The 23,405-nt window shown below is 40.0% G+C and overlaps 7 non-coding genes and 8 pseudogenes across 7 annotated transcripts; all 15 read left to right on the top strand.

The window, feature by feature from the left end:
• The first annotated feature begins 220 nt into the window (after positions 1-220).
• Positions 221-339, top strand: LOC144430011 (5S ribosomal RNA). The gene has a single exon (XR_013479256.1). It is a non-coding gene; the product is annotated as a 5S ribosomal RNA (ribosomal RNA).
• Positions 340-2,736: 2,397 nt separating this feature from the next.
• Positions 2,737-2,855, top strand: LOC144430078 (5S ribosomal RNA). Its single transcript, XR_013479324.1, has one exon. It is a non-coding gene; the product is annotated as a 5S ribosomal RNA (ribosomal RNA).
• A 1,079-nt stretch (positions 2,856-3,934) lies between these two features.
• Positions 3,935-4,053, top strand: LOC144430012 (5S ribosomal RNA). The gene has a single exon (XR_013479257.1). It is a non-coding gene; the product is annotated as a 5S ribosomal RNA (ribosomal RNA).
• A 1,079-nt stretch (positions 4,054-5,132) lies between these two features.
• Positions 5,133-5,241, top strand: LOC144430162 (5S ribosomal RNA; annotated as a pseudogene).
• A 1,206-nt stretch (positions 5,242-6,447) lies between these two features.
• On the top strand, positions 6,448-6,556 carry LOC144430163 (5S ribosomal RNA; annotated as a pseudogene).
• Positions 6,557-8,017: 1,461 nt separating this feature from the next.
• Positions 8,018-8,126, top strand: LOC144430164 (5S ribosomal RNA; annotated as a pseudogene).
• Positions 8,127-9,598: 1,472 nt separating this feature from the next.
• Positions 9,599-9,717, top strand: LOC144430013 (5S ribosomal RNA). The gene has a single exon (XR_013479259.1). It is a non-coding gene; the product is annotated as a 5S ribosomal RNA (ribosomal RNA).
• A 1,205-nt stretch (positions 9,718-10,922) lies between these two features.
• LOC144430128 (5S ribosomal RNA) lies at positions 10,923-11,031 on the top strand (annotated as a pseudogene).
• Positions 11,032-12,805: 1,774 nt separating this feature from the next.
• LOC144430129 (5S ribosomal RNA) lies at positions 12,806-12,914 on the top strand (annotated as a pseudogene).
• Positions 12,915-14,113: 1,199 nt separating this feature from the next.
• Positions 14,114-14,222, top strand: LOC144430131 (5S ribosomal RNA; annotated as a pseudogene).
• A 1,773-nt stretch (positions 14,223-15,995) lies between these two features.
• LOC144430053 (5S ribosomal RNA) lies at positions 15,996-16,114 on the top strand. Its single transcript, XR_013479298.1, has one exon. It is a non-coding gene; the product is annotated as a 5S ribosomal RNA (ribosomal RNA).
• Positions 16,115-17,304: 1,190 nt separating this feature from the next.
• Positions 17,305-17,423, top strand: LOC144430014 (5S ribosomal RNA). Its single transcript, XR_013479260.1, has one exon. It is a non-coding gene; the product is annotated as a 5S ribosomal RNA (ribosomal RNA).
• Positions 17,424-19,213: 1,790 nt separating this feature from the next.
• On the top strand, positions 19,214-19,332 carry LOC144430015 (5S ribosomal RNA). Its single transcript, XR_013479261.1, has one exon. It is a non-coding gene; the product is annotated as a 5S ribosomal RNA (ribosomal RNA).
• A 1,200-nt stretch (positions 19,333-20,532) lies between these two features.
• Positions 20,533-20,641, top strand: LOC144430132 (5S ribosomal RNA; annotated as a pseudogene).
• Positions 20,642-21,823: 1,182 nt separating this feature from the next.
• LOC144430133 (5S ribosomal RNA) lies at positions 21,824-21,932 on the top strand (annotated as a pseudogene).
• The last annotated feature ends 1,473 nt before the right edge of the window (positions 21,933-23,405 follow it).

The following is a 23,405-nucleotide window of genomic DNA, read 5'->3' on the forward strand; positions in this document are numbered from 1 at the left end:
TACCTATGAGGAAAAACATGCAATCAATAAATTAACGCATGTAACCAATAATAACAAAATTTGACACTGGTAGAAAATGTCGGCGGTAAGCCACTGAGCGAAACAGCGACTGCCTGAGTTTCATTGTTTGTGACTCTACAAACGAAACAGTTGCGCTTTGCTTCTCTCTCTCATTAGGCGTTGCCTAAATATAAATGACCGAATATGTCTCGTCGATATCGCCTACGACCATACCACGTTGAATACACCCGATCTCGTTCGATCTCGGAAGTTAAGCAACGTCGGGCTCGGTTAGTACTTGCATGGGTGACCGGCTGGGAATACCGGGTGCCGTAGGCTTTTCGCTTTTATCAAAAATAAAAGGAATGCTGTCTGAACAAAACATAATTTAAAATGAATAAGTTATAAAATATTTCAGATTGTCGAGGACTGAATAATAACTAACAGGGGCGAAACGCAACTTTACGAATAGGCACTGAAACCCGTCATCGATATTTCGAATGCGTCTTAATAGGTATAGGCCTACTATATATGGCAGAATAATCGGTGCTACTATGGAGTGAGTTAGGATATGGGAAATCGAGATAAGACGACCTAATTAATCATATGACGGATCACGGCCAATCGCCCGGTTATCAGTCAAGGCCAGTTATTTCATTTCGGAAGCAAGCACTTAATGGTAGCGGAAGCCGTAACTTACCTGCGGTAACATGGACTACCTTACGACGACGAAGGGTTCTAGCTATATCTAGTATTACATAGTGAGATCTACGTCAATTCAGTACTTTAGCGCAGGTTCAAAGCCTTCATTTTGCATCCCTAGTAGATATCTCATTAAATTTAGTTAGACTGACTGACTATTAACGTTGATACATTCTTATTGAACCGGACTTAATCGAAAAATTAAACTCTCGCCAAGTTACGGGCGATCACCGAAGTGCCACGCGCTTGTGAGAGTTTATATATAACTTTTGATACTGTGTGAGTGCACGTTACCTAGCTTTGAGCACATATAATAAAAAACAAGCTTATAAGAAGGGCAACTTTCATATATACTGTCGAACTATCTGGGTTATGTGCAATACAATGGGTATCCGCTTATCAAAAAGCTTTGTCAATAACACGTCAGGCCTCAATAACAAACAAGCGAGTTATATCAGCGACTCGATGCTTGCGTTATGCCATACACCAGAGATAAAATACCTATGAGGAAAAACATGCAATCAATAAATTAACGCATGTAATCAATAACAAGAGAGCTATGCTCAAATATATGGACACGTAGAGTCACATAATTTTGATGACGTCATAGCGAAAAAAAAGGTAATAGCCTTCTGGAGAAAATTTTTATCTTTAACCACTAAAAATGTCAAAGCAATTGGTCCAGTATTCGAAGAGAAAAGCCACTTTTTAAAAACGTGTCAAGCGGTACTGAGTTAGCAGTCAGGCAGCATCTTACCTGTACACTGTAGGCCATATACGGTAATTGATCACAGAACAGATGTTCCCTTGCAAATTTTATGTTGTTTACACTTTAGGACAGATAATTGATCACAGAACAATTCTTCCCTTTCAAATTTTATGTTGTTTCCAGTAGACTCTCATCAAAATAAACAAATATAGTAGTCTACAAGTGCTACAACGCTTGCATTACTGCACTGGTAGGACCGTGAAAGAATAAGTTACGGTAATTTCATTGTGGTAAGACACCGGTACCGGCACCAGTACCAGTATCGTACTTACGTACTGAGCTACCAGTACCGGTTAGCAGTCAGCCAGCATCTTACCTGTACACTGTAGGCCATATACGGTAATTGATCACAGAACAGTTGTTCCCTTGCAAATTTTATGTTGTTTACACTTTAGGACAGATAATTGATCACAGAACAATTCTTCCCTTTCAAATCTTATGTTGTTTCCAGTAGACTCTCATCAAAATAAACAAATATAGTAGGCTACAAGTGCTACAACGCTTGCATTACTGCACTGGTAGGACCGTGGAAGAATAAGTTACGGTAATTTCATTGTGGTAAGACACCGGTACCGGCACCAGTACCAGTATCGTACTTACGTACTGAGCTACCAGTACCGGTACCGAACCTGTAGGTCTGATATTCCGTTCCGCATACGATAGGCTATAAAACTTGCATTGCAGCATTAGTAATACCGCGGAAGGAATAAGTCAATTTCACTGCGTTAAGGTACCTGTATGACAACTTACCAGTACCGACCTACAGTAGCTGTAGTACTGAGCAAGACAATCGATCGCGAAACCGCTTGAAATAAGTGTAAAACAGTGTTCCCATGGGTAAAAATAAATACCGCGAAATTTTGTATGAAATATCATATCTCATAGGATTCATATAAAATTTAAGAATAAACAAAAGTAATAGCCTTCTAGCGAAAAAAATTAATCTTTAACCACTGAAAATTTCAAAGCAATTGGTCCAGTATTCGAAGAGAAAAGCGACTTTTTAAAAACGTGTCAAAGAACAAGAACAAGAACAACAAGAACAAGAACAACAACAACATAATATTGAAACGATCGTTATGTCCACTACGTGTCCAATAACAAAATTTGACACTGGTAGAAAATGTCGGCGGTAAGCCACTGAGCGAAACAGCGACTGCCTGAGTTTCATTGTTTGTGACTCTACAAACGAAACAGTTGCGCTTCGCTTCTCTCTCATTAGGCGTTGCCTAAATATAAATAACCGAATATGTCTCGTCGATATCGCCTACGACCATACCACGTTGAATACACCCGATCTCGTTCGATCTCGGAAGTTAAGCAACGTCGGGCTCGGTTAGTACTTGCATGGGTGACCGGCTGGGAATACCGGGTGCCGTGTGCTTTTCGCTTTTATCAAAAATAAAAGGAATGCTGTCTGAACAAAACATAATTTAAAATGAATATGTTATAAAATATTTCAGATTGTCGAGGACTGAATAATAACTAACAGGGGCGAAACGCAACTTTACGAATAGTCACTGAGACCCGTCATCGATATTTCGAATGCGTCTTAATAGGTATAGGCCTACTATGTATGGCAGAATAATCGGTGCTACTATGGAGTGAGTTAGGATATGGGAAATCGAGATAAGACGACTTAATTAATCATATGACGGATCACGGCCAATCGCCCGGTTATCAGTCAAGGCTAGTTATTTCATTTCGGAAGCAAGCACTTAATGGTAGCGGAAGCCGTAACTTACCTGCAGTAACATGGACTACCTTACGACGACGAAGGGTTCTAGCTATATCTAGTATTACATAGTGAGATCTACGTCAATTCAGTACTTTAGCGCAGGTTCAAAGCCTTCATTTTGCATCCCTAGTAGATATCTCATTAAATTTAGTTAGACTGACTGACTATTAACGTTGATACATTTTTATTGAACCGGACTTAATCGAAAAATTAAACTCTCGCCAAGTTACGGGCGATCACCGAAGTGCCACGCGCTTGTGAGAGTTTATATATAACTTTTGATACTGTGTGAGTGCACGTCACCTAGCTTTGAGCACATATAATAAAAAACAAGCTTATAAGAAGGGCAACTTTCATATATACTGTCGAACTATCTGGGTTATGTGCAATACAATGGGCATCCGCTTATCGAAAAGCTTTGTCAATAACACGTCAGGCCTCAATAAAAAACAAGCGAGTTATATCAGCGACTCGATGCTTGCGTTAAGCCATACACCAGAGATAAAATACCTATGAGGAAAAACATGCAATCAATAAATTAACGCATATAATCAATAATAACAAAATTTGACACTGGTAGAAAATGTCGGCGGTAAGCCACTGAGCGAAACACCGACTGCCTGAGTTTCATTGTTTGTGACTCTACAAACGAAACAGTTGCGCTTCGCTTCTCTCTCATTAGGCGTTGCCTAAATATAAATAACCGAATATGTCTCGTCGATATCGCCTACGACCATACCACGTTGAATACACCCGATCTCGTTCGATCTCGGAAGTTAAGCAACGTCGGGCTCGGTTAGTACTTGCATGGGTGACCGGCTGGGAATACCGGGTGCCGTAGGCTTTTCGCTTTTATCAAAAATAAAAGGAATGCTGTCTGAACAAAACATAATTTAAAATGAATATGTTATAAAATATTTCAGATTGTCGAGGACTGAATAATAACTAACAGGGGCGAAACGCAACTTTACGAATAGGCACTGAAACCCGTCATCGATATTTCGAATGCGTCTTAATAGGTATAGGCCTACTATGTATGGCAGAATAATCGGTGCTACTGTGGAGTGAGTTAGGATATGGGAAATCGAGATAAGACGACTTAATTAATCATATGACGGATCACGGCCAATCGCCCGGTTATCAGTCAAGGCTAGTTATTTCATTTCGGAAGCAAGCACTTAATGGTAGCGGAAGCCGTAACTTACCTGCGGTAACATGGACTACCTTACGACGACGAAGGGTTCTAGCTATATCTAGTATTACATAGTGAGATCTACGTCAATTCAGTACTTTAGCGCAGGTTCAAAGCCTTCATTTTGCATCCCTAGTAGATATCTCATTAAATTTAGTTAGACTGACTGACTATTAACGTTGATACATTTTTATTGAACCGGACTTAATCGAAAAATTAAACTCTCGCCAAGTTACGGGCGATCACCGAAGTGCCACGCGCTTGTGAGAGTTTATATATAACTTTTGATACTGTGTGAGTGCACGTCACCTAGCTTTGAGCACATATAATAAAAAACAAGCTTATAAGAAGGGCAACTTTCATATATACTGTCGAACTATCTGGGTTATGTGCAATACAATGGGCATCCGCTTATCGAAAAGCTTTGTCAATAACACGTCAGGCCTCAATAAAAAACAAGCGAGTTATATCAGCGACTCGATGCTTGCGTTAAGCCATACACCAGAGATAAAATACCTATGAGGAAAAACATGCAATCAATAAATTAACGCATATAATCAATAATAACAAAATTTGACACTGGTAGAAAATGTCGGCGGTAAGCCACTGAGCGAAACACCGACTGCCTGAGTTTCATTGTTTGTGACTCTACAAACGAAACAGTTGCGCTTCGCTTCTCTCTCATTAGGCGTTGCCTAAATATAAATAACCGGATATGTCTCGTCGATATCGCCTACGACCATACCACGTTGAATACACCCGATCTCGTAAGTTAAGCAACGTCGGGCTCGGTTAGTACTTGCATGGGTGACCGGCTGGGAATACCGGGTGCCGTAGGCTTTTCGCTTTTATCAAAAATAAAAGGAATGCTGTCTGAACAAAACATAATTTGAAATGAATATGTTATAAAATATTTCAGATTGTCGAGGACTGAATAATAACTAACAGGGGCGAAACGCAACTTTACGAATAGTCACTGAGACCCGTCATCGATATTTCGAATGCGTCTTAATAGGTATAGGCCTACTATATATGGCAGAATAATCGGTGCTACTATGGAGTGAGTTAGGATATGGGAAATCGAGATAAGACGACTTAATTAATCATATGACGGATTACGGCCAATCGCCCGGTTATCAGTCAAGGCCAGTTATTTCATTTCGGAAGCAAGCACTTAATGGTAGCGGAAGCCGTAACTTACCTGCGGTAACATGGACTACCTTACGACGACGAAGGGTTCTGAAAACTATCCCTTAATGGAATTCGAACCCACGCAGAGTAATCAGAGGTGTGGTAACGAGCGTATATCTGACACTTAGCACGATGCGCCACACGGTTGAGCACGAGTTCTACCATAGCTTGAAATCTACCTATATCTAGTATTACATAGTGAGATCTACGTCAATTCAGTAATTTAGCGCAGGTTCAAAGCCTTCATTTGCATCCCTAGGAGATATCTCATTAAATTTAGTTAGACTGACTGACTATTAACGTTGATACATTTTTATTGAACCGGACTTAATCGAAAAATTAAACTCTCGCCAAGTTACGGGCGATCACCGAAGTGCCACGCGCTTGTGAGAGTTTATATATAACTTTTGATACTGTGTGAGTGCACGTAACCTAGCTTTGAGCACATATAAAAAAAAAACAAGCTTATAAGAAGGGCAACTTTCATATATACTGTCGAACTATCTGGGTTATGTGCAATACAATGGGCATCCGCTTATCAAAAAGCTTTGTCAATAACACGTCAGGCCTCAATAACAAACAAGCAAGTTATATCAGCGACTCGATGCTTGCGTTAAGCCATACACCAGAGATAAAATACCTACGAGGAAAAACATGCAATCAATAAATTAACGCATGTAATCAATATTAACAAAATTTGACACTGGTAGAAAATGTCGGCGGTAAGCCACTGAGCGAAACAGCGACTGCCTGAGTTTCATTGTTTGTGACTCTACAAACGAAACAGTTGCGCTTCGCTTCTCTCTCATTAGGCGTTGCCTAAATATAAATAACCGAATATGTCTCGTCGATATCGCCTACGACCATACCACGTTGAATACACCCGATCTCGTAAGTTAAGCAACGTCGGGCTCGGTTAGTACTTGCATGGGTGACCGGCTGGGAATACCGGGTGCCGTAGGCTTTTCGCCTTTATCAAAAATAAAAGAAATGCTGTCTGAACAAAACATAATTTAAAATGAATATGTTATAAAATATTTCAGATTGTCGAGGACTGAATAATAACTAACAGGGGCGAAACGCAACTTTACGAATAGTCACTGAGACCCGTCATCGATATTTCGAATGCGTCTTAATAGGTATAGGCCTACTATATATGGCAGAATAATCGTTGCTACTATGGAGTGAGTTAGGATATGGGAAATCGAGATAAGACGACTTAATTAATCATATGACGGATCACGGCCAATCGCCCGGTTATCAGTCAAGGCCAGGTATTTCAATTCGGCTTCTCAAACCTCTTGTATATAAAACGCCCAGTTGCCGGCGTAAAACCTCAACTCAGTAAATACCATCTCACATATAGCGGATGTGATGACAGGAAGCCCACCACTCTACGTGGTATACAAAATGGTGATCTCTATTACAAAGAGAATTGATCCATAAACTTCCGTCGGCATAGTCTGGGTATGAAGGCATTTGGGCTGGATTCCAGACTTGTCGTTCTGATCCGTAATAGAAAATAAAAAAAAATTTCATTTCGGAAGCAAGCACTTAATGGTAGCGGAAGCCGTAACTTACCTGCGATAACATGGACTACCTTACGACGACGAAGGGTTCTGAAAACTATCCCTTAATGGAATTCGAACCCACGCAGAGTAATCAGAGGTGTGGTAACGAGCGTATATCTGACACTTAGCACGATGCGCCACACGGTTGAGCACGAGTTTTACCATAGCTTGAAATCTACCTATATCTAGTATTACATAGTGAGATCTACGTCAATTCAGTAATTTAGCGCAGGTTCAAAGCCTTCATTTGCATCCCTAGGAGATATCTCATTAAATTTAGTTAGACTGACTGACTATTAACGTTGATACATTTTTATTGAACCGGACTTAATCGAAAAATTAAACTCTCGCCAAGTTACGGGCGATCACCGAAGTGCCACGCGCTTGTGAGAGTTTATATATAACTTTTGATACTGTGTGAGTGCACGTAACCTAGCTTTGAGCACATATAAAAAAAAACAAGCTTATAAGAAGGGCAACTTTCATATATACTGTCGAACTATCTGGGTTATGTGCAATACAATGGGCATCCGCTTATCAAAAAGCTTTGTCAATAACACGTCAGGCCTCAATAACAAACAAGCAAGTTATATCAGCGACTCGATGCTTGCGTTAAGCCATACACCAGAGATAAAATACCTACGAGGAAAAACATGCAATCAATAAATTAACGCATGTAATCAATATTAACAAAATTTGACACTGGTAGAAAATGTCGGCGGTAAGCCACTGAGCGAAACAGCGACTGCCTGAGTTTCATTGTTTGTGACTCTACAAACGAAACAGTTGCGCTTCGCTTCTCTCTCATTAGGCGTTGCCTAAATATAAATAACCGAATATGTCTCGTCGATATCGCCTACGACCATACCACGTTGAATACACCCGATCTCGTAAGTTAAGCAACGTCGGGCTCGGTTAGTACTTGCATGGGTGACCGGCTGGGAATACCGGGTGCCGTAGGCTTTTCGCTTTTATCAAAAATAAAAGAAATGCTGTCTGAACAAAACATAATTTAAAATGAATATGTTATAGAATATTTCAGATTGTCGAGGACTGAATAATAACTAACAGGGGCGAAACGCAACTTTACGAATAGTTACTGAGACCCGTCATCGATATTTCGAATGCGTCTTAATAGGTATAGGCCTACTATATATGGCAGAATAATCGTTGCTACTATGGAGTGAGTTAGGATATGGGAAATCGAGATAAGACGACTTAATTAATCATATGACGGATCACGGCCAATCGCCCGGTTATCAGTCAAGGCCAGGTATTTCAATTCGGCTTCTCAAACTTCTTGTATATAAAACTCCCAGTTGCCGGCGTAAAACCTCAACTCAGTAAATACCATCTCACATATAGCGGATGTGATGACAGGAAGCCCACCACTCTACGTGGTATACAAAATGGTGATCTCTATTACAAAGAGAATTGATCCATAAACTTCCGTCGGCATAGTCTGGGTATGAAGGCATTTGGGCTGGATTCCAGACTTGTCGTTCTGATCCGTAATAGAAAATAAAAAAAAAAATAAAAAAAATTTCATTTCGGAAGCAAGCACTTAATGGTAGCGGAAGCCGTAACTTACCTGCGATAACATGGACTACCTTACGACGACGAAGGGTTCTGAAAACTATCCCTTAATGGAATTCGAACCCACGCAGAGTAATCAGAGGTGTGGTAACGAGCGTATATCTGACACTTAGCACGATGCGCCACACGGTTGAGCACGAGTTTTACCATAGCTTGAAATCTACCTATATCTAGTATTACATAGTGAGATCTACGTCAATTCAGTAATTTAGCGCAGGTTCAAAGCCTTCATTTGCATCCCTAGGAGATATCTCATTAAATTTAGTTAGACTGACTGACTATTAACGTTGATACATTTTTATTGAACCGGACTTAATCGAAAAATTAAACTCTCGCCAAGTTACGGGCGATCACCGAAGTGCCACGCGCTTGTGAGAGTTTATATATAACTTTTGATACTGTGTGAGTGCACGTAACCTAGCTTTGAGCACATATAATAAAAAACAAGCTTATAAGAAGGGCAACTTTCATATATACTGTCGAACTATCTGGGTTATGTGCAATACAATGGGCATCCGCTTATCAAAAAGCTCTGTCAATAACACGTCAGGCCTCAATAACAAACAAGCGAGTTATATCAGCGACTCGATGCTTGCGTTAAGCCATACACCAGAGATAAAATACCTATGAGGAAAAACATGCAATCAATAAATTAACGCATGTAATCAATAATAACAAAATTTGACACTGGTAGAAAATGTCGGCGGTAAGCCACTGAGCGAAACAGCGACTGCCTGAGTTTCATTGTTTGTGACTCTACAAACGAAACAGTTGCGCTTCGCTTCTCTCTCATTAGGCGTTGCCTAAATATAAATAACCGAATATGTCTCGTCGATATCGCCTACGACCATACCACGTTGAATACACCCGATCTCGTTCGATCTCGGAAGTTAAGCAACGTCGGGCTCGGTTAGTACTTGCATGGGTGACCGGCTGGGAATACCGGGTGCCGTAGGCTTTTCGCTTTTATCAAAAATAAAAGGAATGCTGTCTGAACAAAACATAATTTAAAATGAATATGTTATAAAATATTTCAGATTGTCGAGGACTGAATAATAACTAACAGGGGCGAAACGCAACTTTACGAATAGTCACTGAGACCCGTCATCGATATTTCGAATGCGTCTTAATAGGTATAGGCCTACTATATATGGCAGAATAATCGGTGCTACTATGGAGTGAGTTAGGATATGGGAAATCGAGATAAGACGACTTAATTAATCATATGACGGATCACGGCCAATCGCCCGGTTATCAGTCAAGGCCAGTTATTTCATTTCGGAAGCAAGCACTTAATGGTAGCGGAAGCCGTAACTTACCTGCGGTAACATGGACTACCTTACGACGACGAAGAGTTCTGAAAACTATCCCTTAATGGAATTCGAACCCACGCAGAGTAATCAGAGGTGTGGTAACGAGCGTATATCTGACACTTAGCACGATGCGCCACACGGTTGAGCACGAGTTTTACCATAGCTTGAAATCTACCTATATCTAGTATTACATAGTGAGATCTACGTCAATTCAGTAATTTAGCGCAGGTTCAAAGCCTTCATTTGCATCCCTAGGAGATATCTCATTAAATTTAGTTAGACTGACTGACTATTAACGTTGATACATTTTTATTGAACCGGACTTAATCGAAAAATTAAACTCTCGCCAAGTTACGGGCGATCACCGAAGTGCCACGCGCTTGTGAGAGTTTATATATAACTTTTGATACAGTGTGAGTGCACGTAACCTAGCTTTGAGCACATATAATAAAAAACAAGCTTATAAGAAGGGCAACTTTCATATATACTGTCGAACTATCTGGGTTATGTGCAATACAATGGGCATCCGCTTATCAAAAAGCTCTGTCAATAACACGTCAGGCCTCAATAACAAACAAGCGAGTTATATCAGCGACTCGATGCTTGCGTTAAGCCATACACCAGAGATAAAATACCTATGAGGAAAAACATGCAATCAATAAATTAACGCATGTAATCAATAATAACAAAATTTGACACTGGTAGAAAATGTCGGCGGTAAGCCACTGAGCGAAACAGCGACTGCCTGAGTTTCATTGTTTGTGACTCTACAAACGAAACAGTTGCGCTTCGCTTCTCTCTCATTAGGCGTTGCCTAAATATAAATAACCGAATATGTCTCGTCGATATCGCCTACGACCATACCACGTTGAATACACCCGATCTCGGAAGTTAAGCAACGTCGGGCTCGGTTAGTACTTGCATGGGTGACCGGCTGGGAATACCGGGTGCCGTAGGCTTTTCGCTTTTATCAAAAATAAAAGGAATGCTATCTAAACAAAACATAATTTGAAATAAATATGTTATAAAATATTTCAGATTGTCGAGGACTGAATAATTACTAACAGGGGCGAAAGGCAACTTTACGACATCGATATTTCGAATGCGTCTTAATAGGTATACTATACATGGCAGAATAATCGGTGCTACTATAGAGTGAGTTAGAATATGGGAAATCGAGATAAGACGGCTTAATTAATCACATGACGGATCACGGCCAATCGCTCGGTTATCAGTCAAGGCGAGTTATTTCATTTCGGAAGCATGGATTTAATGGTAGCGGAAGCCGTAACTTACCTGCGGTAACATGGACTACCTTACGACGACGAAGGGTCTAAAAACTATCCCTTAATGAAATTCGAACTCACGCAGAGTAATCAGAGATGTGGTAACGAGCGTAAATCTAACACTTAGCACGATGCGCCACACGGTTGAGCATGAATTTTACCATAGCTTGAAATCTACCTATATATAGTATTACATAGTGAGATCTACGTCAATTCAGTACTTTAGCGCAGGTTCAAAGCCTTCATTTTGCATCCATAGTAGATATCTCATTAAATTTAGTTATAAAACATCATTAAAATTGTAAATATCCCAGGATTGGAGTTGGTAACTATTTGAACACCTGAGACAGTATATGAGTAAGCGAAATATGGCGTTAGGCCTCACGCTATAGTTGTACCAGAAATGTCGGGCTTGCAATATAATGTTGAATACGCCCGATCAAGAAATATCAACAACATAGGTCCAATTAGTACTTGAATAATTAGTGATCAACGTGTAACATAAAGTGCCCCAGTTACGACTTTAACAAGTCATGGCGAGAACCACTAACAAGAGATCAAATTTGGCAATATTGCATTATCACTGTGGTCACCGTCACCCCAACCTGTTGTGTCTGGAGTCGTTTTCTTCCATTAACACCGGACACCGGAATATCGGGTTGCTTAATATGTCTCAAAGTCCGGCTTTTGTTAGTATTTCATGTTTAACTTTTTTCTTAGTATGATGTAATGTAAGACTCACTCCCTCAAAAGTGACGCTGCTCGATATTATTCACTGGTTTATCGTGTCTCCATTCACACTGAAATGCATTTTTTATCTTTTACAATTATATTTGTCCGATGTGTACTTTCAGTTTGTGATAAAATAAACTACAGACTGGCTGACTATTAACGTTGATACATTTTTATTGAACCGGACTTAATCGAAAAATTAAACTCTCGCCAAGTTACGGGCGATCACCGAAGTGCCACGCGCTTGTGAGAGTTTATATATAACTTTTGATACTGTGTGAGTGCACGCAACCTAGCTTTGAGCACATTATAATAAAAACAAGCTTATAAGTAGGGCAACTTTCATATATACTGTCGAACTATCTGGGTTATATGTAATACAATGGGCATCCGCTTATCAAAAAAGCTTTGTCAATAACACGTCAGGCCTCAATAACAAACAAGCGAGTTATATCAGCGACTCGATGCTTGCGTTAAGCCATACACCAGAGATAAAATACCTATGAGGAAAAACATGCAATCAATAAATTAACGCATGTAACCAATAATAACAAAATTTGTCACTGGTAGAAAATGTCGGCGGTAAGCCACTGAGCGAAACAGCGACTGCCTGAGTTTCATTGTTTGTGACTCTACAAACGAAACGGTTGCGCTTCGCTTCTCTCTCTTTGGGCGTTGCCTAAATATAAATACCCGAATATGTCTCGTCGATATCGCCTACGACCATACCACGTTGAATACACCCGATCTCGGAAGTTAAGCAACGTCGGGCTCGGTTAGTACTTGCATGGGTGACCGGCTGGGAATACCGGGTGCCGTAGGCTTTTCGCTTTTATCAAAAATAAAAGGAATGCTGTCTGAACAAAACATAATTTAAAATAAATATGTTATAAAATATTTCAGATTGTCGAGGACTGAATAATAACTAACAGGGGCGAAACGCAACTTTACGAATAGTCACTGAGACCCGTCATCGATATTTCGAATGCGTCTTAATAGGTATACTATATATGGCAGAATAATCGGTGCCACTATAGAGTGAGTTAGGATATGGGAAATCGAGATAAGACGGCTTAATTAATCACATGACGGATCACGGCCAATCGCCCGGTTATCAGTCAAGGCGAGTTATTTCATTTCGGAAGCATGGAATTAATGGTAGCGGAAGCCGTAACTTACCTGCGGTAACATGGACTACCTTACGACGACGAAGGGTCTAAAAACTATCCCTTAATGGAATTCGAACCCACGCAGAGTAATCAGAGGTGTGGTAACGAGCGTAAATCTAACACTTAGCACGATGCGCCACACGGTTGAGCATGAGTTTTACCATAGCTTGAAATCTACCTATATCTAGTATTACATAGTGCGATCTACGTCAATTCAGTACTTTAGCGCAGGTTCAAAGCCTTCATTTTGCATCCCTAGTAGATATCTCATTAAATTTATTTAGACTGACTGACTATTAACGTTGATACATTTTTATTAAACCGGACTTAATCGAAAAATTAAACTCTCGCCAAGTTACGGCCGATCACCGAAGTGCCACGCGCTTGTGAGAGTTTAAATATAACTTTCGATACTGTGTGAGTGCACGTAACCTAGCTTTGAGCACATATAATAAAAACAAGCTTATAAGAAGGACAACTTTCATATATACTGTCGAACTATCTGGGTTATGTGCAATACAATGGGCATCCGCTTATCAAAAAGCTTTGTCAATAACACGTCAGACCTCAATAACAAACAAGCGAGTTATATCAGCGACTCGATGCTTGCGTTAAGCCATACACCAGAGATAAAATATCTATGAGGAAAAACATGCAATCAATAAATTACGCATGTAACCAATAATAACAAAATTTGACACTGGTAGAAAATGTCGGCGGTAAGCCACTGAGCGAAACAGCGACTGCCTGAGTTTCATTGTTTGTGACTCTACAAACGAAACAGTTGCGCTTCGCTTCTCTCTCTCATTAGGCGTTGCCTAAATATAAATGACCGAATATGTCTCGTCGATATCGCCTACGATCATACCACGTTGAATACACCCGATCTCGGAAGTTAAGCAACGTCGGGCTCGGTTAGTACTTGCATGGGTGACCGGCTGGGAATACCGGGTGCCGTAGGCTTTTCGCTTTTATCAAAAATAAAAGGAATGCTATCTAAACAAAACATAATTTAAAATAAATATGTTATAAAATATTTCAGATTGTCGAGGACTGAATAATTACTAACAGGGGCGAAACGCAACTTTACGACATCGATATTTCGAATGCGTCTTAATAGGTATACTATATATGGCAGAATAATCGGTGCTACTATAGAGTGAGTTAGAATATGGGAAATCGGAATAAGACGGCTTAATTTATCACATGACGGATCACGGCCAATCGCCCGGTTATCAGTCAAGGCGAGTTATTTCATTTCGGAAGCATGGACTTAATGGTAGCGGAAGCCGTAACTTACCTGCGGTAACATGGACTACCTTACGACGACGAAGGGTCTAAAAACTATCCCTTAATGGAATTCGAACCCACGCAGAGTAATCAGAGGTGTGGTAACGAGCGTAAATCTAACACTTAGCACGATGCGCCACACGGTTGAGCATGAGTTTTACCATAGCTTGAAATCTACCTATATCTAGTATTACATAGTGCGATCTAGGTCAATTCAGTACTTTAGCGCAGGTTCAAAGCCTTCATTTTGCATCCATAGTAGATATCTCATTAAATTTAGTTATAAAACATCATTAAATTGTAAATATCCCAGGATTGGAGTTGGTAACTATTTGAACACCTGAGACAGTATATGAGTAAGCGGAATATGGCGTTAAGCCTCACGCTATAGTTGTACCAGAAATGTCGGGCTTGCAATATAATGTTGAATACGCCCGATCAAGAAATATCAACAACATAGGTCCAATTAGTACTTGAATAATTAGTGATCAACGTGTAACATAAAGTGCCCCAGTTACGACTTTAACAAGTCATGGCGAGAACCACTAACAAGAAATCAAATTTGGCAATATTGCATTATCACTGTTGTCACCGTTACCTCAACCTGTTGTGTCTGGAGTCGTTTTCTTCCATTAACACCGGACACCGGAATATCGGGTTGCTTAATATGTCTCAAAGTCCGGCTTTTGTTAGTATTTCATGTTTAACTTTTTTCTTAGTATGATGTAATGTAAGACTCACACCCTCAAAAGTGACGCTGCTCGATATTATTCACTGGTTTATCGTGTCTTCATTCACACTGAAATGCATTTTTTATCTTTTACAATTATATTTGTCCGATGTGTACTTTCGGTTTGTGATAAAATAAACTACAGACTGGCTGACTATTAACGTTGATACATTTTTATTGAACCGGACTTAATCGAAAAATTAAACTCTCGCCAAGTTACGGGCGATCACCGAAGTGCCACGCGCTTGTGAGAGTTTATATATAACTTTTGATACTGTGTGAGTGCACGCAACCTAGCTTTGAGCACATTATAATGAAAACAAGCTTATAAGAAGGGCAACTTTCATATATACTGTCGAACTATCTGGGTTATATGTAATACAATGGGCATCCGCTTATCAAAAAAGCTTTGTCAATAACACGTCAGGCCTCAATAACAAACAAGCGAGTTATATCAGCGACTCGATGCTTGCGTTAAGCCATACACCAGAGATAAAATACCTATGAGGAAAAACATGCAATCAATAAATTAACGCATGTAACCAATAATAACAAAATTTGACACTGGTAGAAAATGTCGGCGGTAAGCCACTGAGCGAAACAGCGACTGCCTGAGTTTCATTGTTTGTGACTCTACAAACGAAACGGTTGCGCTTCGCTTCTCTCTCTTTAGGCGTTGCCTAAATATAAATACCCGAATATGGCTCGTCGATATCGCCTACGACCATACCACGTTGAATACACCCGATCTCGTTCGATCTCGGAAGTTAAGCAACGTCGGGCTCGGTTAGTACTTGCATGGGTGACCGGCTGGGAATACCGGGTGCCGTAAGCTTTTCGCTTTTATCAAAAATAAAAGGAATGCTGTCTGAACAAAACATAATTTAAAATAAATATGTTATAAAATATTTCAGATTGTCGAGGACTGAATAATAACTAACAGGGGCGAAACGCAACTTTACGAATAGTCACTGAGACCCGTCATCGATATTTCGAATGCGTCTTAATAGGTATACTATATATGGCAGAATAATCGGTGCCACTATAGAGTGAGTTAGGATATGGGAAATCGAGATAAGACGGCTTAATTAATCACATGACGGATCACGGCCAATCGCCCGGTTATCAGTCATTTCATTTCGGAAGCATGGAATTAATGGTAGCGGAAGCCGTAACTTACCTGCGGTAACATGGACTACCTTACGACGACGAAGGGTCTAAAAACTATCCTTTAATGGAATTCGAACCCACGCAGAGTAATCAGAGGTGTGGTAACGAGCGTAAATCTAACACTTAGCACGATGCGCCACACGGTTGAGCATGAGTTTTACCATAGCTTGAAATCTACCTATATCTAGTATTACATAGTGCGATCTACGTCAATTCAGTACTTTAGCGCAGGTTCAAAGCCTTCATTTTGCATCCCTAGTAGATATCTCATTAAATTTAGTTAGACTGACTGACTATTAACGTTGATACATTTTTATTAAACCGGACTTAATCGAAAAATTAAACTCTCGCCAAGTTACGGCCGATCACCGAAGTGCCACGCGCTTGTGAGAGTTTATATATAACTTTCGATACTGTGTGAGTGCACGTAACCTAGCTTTGAGCACATATAATAAAAAAAAGCTTATAAGAAGGGCAACTTTCATATATACTGTCGAACTATCTGGGTTATGTGCAATACAATGGGCATCCGCTTATCAAAAAGCTTTGTCAATAACACGTCAGACCTCAATAACAAACAAGCGAGTTATATCAGCGACTCGATGCTTGCGTTAAGCCATACACCAGAGATAAAATATCTATGAGGAAAAACATGCAATCAATAAATTAACGCATGTAACCAATAATAACAAAATTTGACACTGGTAGAAAATGTCGGCGGTAAGCCACTGAGCGAAACAGCGACTGCCTGAGTTTCATTGTTTGTGACTCTACAAACGAAACAGTTGCGCTTCGCTTCTCTCTCTCATTAGGCGTTGCCTAAATATAAATGACCGAATATGTCTCGTCGATATCGCCTACGACCATACCACGTTGAATACACCCGATCTCGTTCGATCTCGGAAGTTAAGCAACGTCGGGCTCGGTTAGTACTTGCATGGGTGACCGGCTGGGAATACCGGGTGCCGTAGGCTTTTCGCTTTTATCAAAAATAAAAGGAATGCTGTCTGAACAAAACATAATTTAAAATAAATATGTTATAAAATATTTCAGATTGTCGAGGACTGAATAATAACTAACAGGGGCGAAACGCAACTTTACGAATAGTCACTGAGACCCGTCATCGATATTTCGAATGCGTCTTAATAGGTATACTATATATGGCAGAATAATCGGTGCCACTATAGAGTGAGTTAGAATATGGGAAATCGGAATAAGACGGCTTAATTAATCACATGACGGATCACGGCCAATCGCCCGGTTATCAGTCAAGGCCAGTTATTTCATTTCGGAAGCATGGACTTAATGGTAGCGGAAGCCGTAACTTACCTGCGGTAACATGGACTACATTACGACGACGAAGGGTCTAAAAACTATCCCTTAATGGAATTCGAACCCACGCAGAGTAATCAGAGGTGTGGTAACGAGCGTAAATCTAACACTTAGCACGATGCGCCACACGGTTGAGCATGAGTTTTACCATAGCTTGAAATCTACCTATATCTAGTATTACATAGTGCGATCTAGGTCAATTCAGTACTTTAGCGCAGGTTCAAAGCCTTCATTTTGCATCCATAGTAGATATCTCATTAAATTTATTTATAAAACATCATTAAATTGTAAATATCCCAGGATTGGAGTTGGTAACTATTTGAACACCTGAGACAGTATATGAGTAAGCGAAATATGGCGTTAGGCCTCACGCTATAGTTGTACCAGAAATGTCGGGCTTGCAATATAATGTTGAATACGCCCGATCAAGAAATATCAACAACATAGGTCCAATTAGTACTTGAATAATTAGTGATCAACGTGTAACATAAAGTGCCCCAGTTACGACTTTAACAAGTCATGGCGAGAACCACTAACAAGAGATCAAATTTGGCAATATTGCATTATCACTGTTGTCACCGTTACCTCAACCTGTTGTGTCTGGAGTCGTTTTCTTCCATTAACACCGGACACCGGAATATCGGGTTGCTTAATATGTCTCAAAGTCCGGCTTTTGTTAGTATTTCATGTTTAACTTTTTTCTTAGTATGATGTAATGTGAGACTCACTCCCTCAAAAGTGACGCTGCTCGATATTATTCACTGGTTTATCGTGTCTTCATTCACACTGAAATGCATTTTTTATCTTTTACAATTATATTTGTCCGATGTGTACTTTCGGTTTGTGATAAAATAAACTACAGACTGGCTGACTATTAACGTTGATACATTTTTATTGAACCGGACTTAATCGAAAAATTAAACTCTCGCCAAGTTACGGGCGATCACCGAAGTGCCACGCGCTTGTGAGAGTTTATATATAACTTTTGATACTGTGTGAGTGCACGCAACCTAGCTTTGAGCACATTATAATAAAAACAAGCTTATAAGAAGGGCAACTTTCATATATACTGTCGAACTATCTGGGTTATATGTAATACAATGGGCATCCGCTTATCAAAAAAGCTTTGTCAATAACACGTCAGGCCTCAATAACAAACAAGCGAGTCATATCAGCGACTCATGCTTGCGTTAAGCCATACACCAGAGATAAAATACCTATGAGGAAAAACATGCAATCAATAAATTAACGCATGTAACCAATAATAACAAAATTTGACACTGGTAGAAAATGTCGGCGGTAAGCCACTGAGCGAAACAGCGACTGCCTGAGTTTCATTGTTTGTGACTCTACAAACGAAACGGTTGCGCTTCGCTTCTCTCTCTTTAGGCGTTGCCTAAATATAAATACCCGAATATGGCTCGTCGATATCGCCTACGACCATACCACGTTGAATACACCCGATCTCGTTCGATCTCGGAAGTTAAGCAACGTCGGGCTCGGTTAGTACTTGCATGGGTGACCGGCTGGGAATACCGGGTGCCGTAGGCTTTTCGCTTTTATCAAAAATAAAAGGAATGCTGTCTGAACAAAACATAATTTAAAATAAATATGTTATAAAATATTTCAGATTGTTGAGGACTGAATAATAACTAACAGGGGCGAAACGCAACTTTACGAATAGTCACTGAGACCCGTCATCGATATTTCGAATGCGTCTTAATAGGTATACTATATATGGCAGAATAATCGGTGCCACTATAGAGTGAGTTAGGATATGGGAAATCGAGATAAGACGGCTTAATTAATCACATGACGGATCACGGCCAATCGCCCGGTTATCAGTCAAGACGAGTTATTTCATTTCGGAAGCATGGAATTAATGGTAGCGGAAGCCGTAACTTACCTGCGGTAACATGGACTACCTTACGACGACGAAGGGTCTAAAAACTATCCCTTAATGGAATTCGAACCCACGCAGAGTAATCAGAGGTGTGGTAACGAGCGTAAATCTAACACTTAGCACGATGCGCCACACGGTTGAGCATGAGTTTTACCATAGCTTGAAATCTACCTATATCTAGTATTACATAGTGCGATCTACGTCAATTCAGTACTTTAGCGCAGGTTCAAAGCCTTCATTTTGCATCCCTAGTAGATATCTCATTAAATTTATTTAGACTGACTGACTATTAACGTTGATACATTTTTATTAAACCGGACTTAATCGAAAAATTAAACTCTCGCCAAGTTACGGCCGATCACCGAAGTGCCACGCGCTTGTGAGAGTTTAAATATAACTTTCGATACTGTGTGAGTGCACGTAACCTAGCTTTGAGCACATATAATAAAAACAAGCTTATAAGAAGGGCAACTTTCATATATACTGTCGAACTATCTGGGTTATGTGCAATACAATGGGCATCCGCTTATCAAAAAGCTTTGTCAATAACACGTCAGACCTCAATAACAAACAAGCGAGTTATATCAGCGACTCGATGCTTGCGTTAAGCCATACACCAGAGATAAAATATCTATGAGGAAAAACATGCAATCAATAAATTAACGCATGTAACCAATAATAACAAAATTTGACACTGGTAGAAAATGTCGGCGGTAAGCCACTGAGCGAAACAGCGACTGCCTGAGTTTCATTGTTTGTGACTCTACAAACGAAACAGTTGCGCTTCGCTTCTCTCTCTCATTAGGCGTTGCCTAAATATAAATGACCGAATATGTCTCGTCGATATCGCCTACGATCATACCACGTTGAATACACCCGATCTCGGAAGTTAAGCAACGTCGGGCTCGGTTAGTACTTGCATGGGTGACCGGCTGGGAATACCGGGTGCCGTAGGCTTTTCGCTTTTATCAAAAATAAAAGGAATGCTATCTAAACAAAACATAATTTAAAATAAATATGTTATAAAATATTTCAGATTGTCGAGGACTGAATAATTACTAACAGGGGCGAAGCGCAACTTTACGACATCGATATTTCGAATGCGTCTTAATAGGTATACTATATATGGCAGAATAATCGGTGCTACTATAGAGTGAGTTAGAATATGGGAAATCGGAATAAGACGGCTTAATTAATCACATGACGGATCACGGCCAATCGCCCGGTTATCAGTCAAGGCGAGTTATTTCATTTCGGAAGCATGGACTTAATGGTAGCGGAAGCCGTAACTTACCTGCGGTAACATGGACTACCTTACGACGACGAAGGGTCTAAAAACTATCCCTTAATGGAATTCGAACCCACGCAGAGTAATCAGAGGTGTGGTAACGAGCGTAAATCTAACACTTAGCACGATGCGCCACACGGTTGAGCATGAGTTTTACCATAGCTTGAAATCTACCTATATCTAGTATTACATAGTGCGATCTACGTCAATTCAGTACTTTAGCGCAGGTTCAAAGCCTTCATTTTGCATCCCTAGTAGATATCTCATTAAATTTAGTTAGACTGACTGACTATTAACGTTGATACATTTTTATTAAACCGGACTTAATCGAAAAATTAAACTCTCGCCAAGTTACGGCCGATCACCGAAGTGCCACGCGCTTGTGAGAGTTTATATATAACTTTCGATACTGTGTGAGTGCACGTAACCTAGCTTTGAGCACATATAATAAAAAAAAGCTTATAAGAAGGGCAACTTTCATATATACTGTCGAACTATCTGGGTTATGTGCAATACAATGGGCATCCGCTTATCAAAAAGCTTTGTCAATAACACGTCAGACCTCAATAACAAACAAGCGAGTTATATCAGCGACTCGATGCTTGCGTTAAGCCATACACCAGAGATAAAATATCTATGAGGAAAAACATGCAATCAATAAATTAACGCATGTAACCAATAATAACAAAATTTGACACTGGTAGAAAATGTCGGCGGTAAGCCACTGAGCGAAACAGCGACTGCCTGAGTTTCATTGTTTGTGACTCTACAAACGAAACAGTTGCGCTTCGCTTCTCTCTCTCATTAGGCGTTGCCTAAATATAAATGACCGAATATGTCTCGTCGATATCGCCTACGATCATACCACGTTGAATACACCCGATCTCGGAAGTTAAGCAACGTCGGGCTCGGTTAGTACTTGCATGGGTGACCGGCTGGGAATACCGGGTGCCGTAGGCTTTTCGCTTTTATCAAAAATAAAAGGAATGCTATCTAAACAAAACATAATTTAAAATAAATATGTTATAAAATATTTCAGATTGTCGAGGACTGAATAATTACTAACAGGGGCGAAGCGCAACTTTACGACATCGATATTTCGAATGCGTCTTAATAGGTATACTATATATGGCAGAATAATCGGTGCTACTATAGAGTGAGTTAGAATATGGGAAATCGGAATAAGACGGCTTAATTAATCACATGACGGATCACGGCCAATCGCCCGGTTATCAGTCAAGGCGAGTTATTTCATTTCGGAAGCATGGACTTAATGGTAGCGGAAGCCGTAACTTACCTGCGGTAACATGGACTACCTTACGACGACGAAGGGTCTAAAAACTATCCCTTAATGGAATTCGAACCCACGCAGAGTAATCAGAGGTGTGGTAACGAGCGTAAATCTAACACTTAGCACGATGCGCCACACGGTTGAGCATGAGTTTTACCATAGCTTGAAATCTACCTATATCTAGTATTACATAGTGCGATCTAGGTCAATTCAGTACTTTAGCGCAGGTTCAAAGTCTTCATTTTGCATCCATAGTAGATATCTCATTAAATTTAGTTATAAAACATCATTAAATTGTAAATATCCCAGGATTGGAGTTGGTAACTATTTGAACACCTGAGACAGTATATGAGTAAGCGAAATATGGCGTTAGGCCTCACGCTATAGTTGTACCAGAAATGTCGGGCTTGCAATATAATGTTGAATACGCCCGATCAAGAAATATCAACAACATAGGTCCAATTAGTACTTGAATAATTAGTGATCAACGTGTAACATAAAGTGCCCCAGTTACGACTTTAACAAGTCATGGCGAGAACCACTAACAAGAGACCAAATTTGGCAATATTGCATTATCACTGTTGTCACCGTTACCTCAACCTGTTGTGTCTGGAGTCGTTTTCTTCCATTAACACCGGACACCGGAATATCGGGTTGCTTAATATGTCTCAAAGTCCGGCTTTTGTTAGTATTTCATGTTTAACTTTTTTCTCAGTATGATGTAATGTAAGACTCACTCCCTCAAAAGTGACGCTGCTCGATATTATTCACTGGTTTATCGTGTCTTCATTCACACTGAAATGCGTTTTTTATCTTTTACAATTATATTTGTCCGATGTGTACTTTCGGTTTGTGATAAAATAAACTACAGACTGGCTGACTATTAACGTTGATACATTTTTATTGAACCGGACTTAATCGAAAAATTAAACTCTCGCCAAGTTACGGGCGATCACCGAAGTGCCACGCGCTTGTGAGAGTTTATATATAACTTTTGATACTGTGTGAGTGCACGCAACCTAGCTTTGAGCACATTATAATAAAAACAAGCTTATAAGAAGGGCAACTTTCATATATACTGTCGAACTATCTGGGTTATATGTAATACAATGGGCATCCGCTTATCAAAAAAGCTTTGTCAA

Source organism: Styela clava, chromosome 11 (genome assembly GCF_964204865.1).
Source record: "Styela clava chromosome 11, kaStyClav1.hap1.2, whole genome shotgun sequence".
Classification (NCBI taxonomy): Eukaryota; Metazoa; Chordata; class Ascidiacea; order Stolidobranchia; family Styelidae; genus Styela; species Styela clava.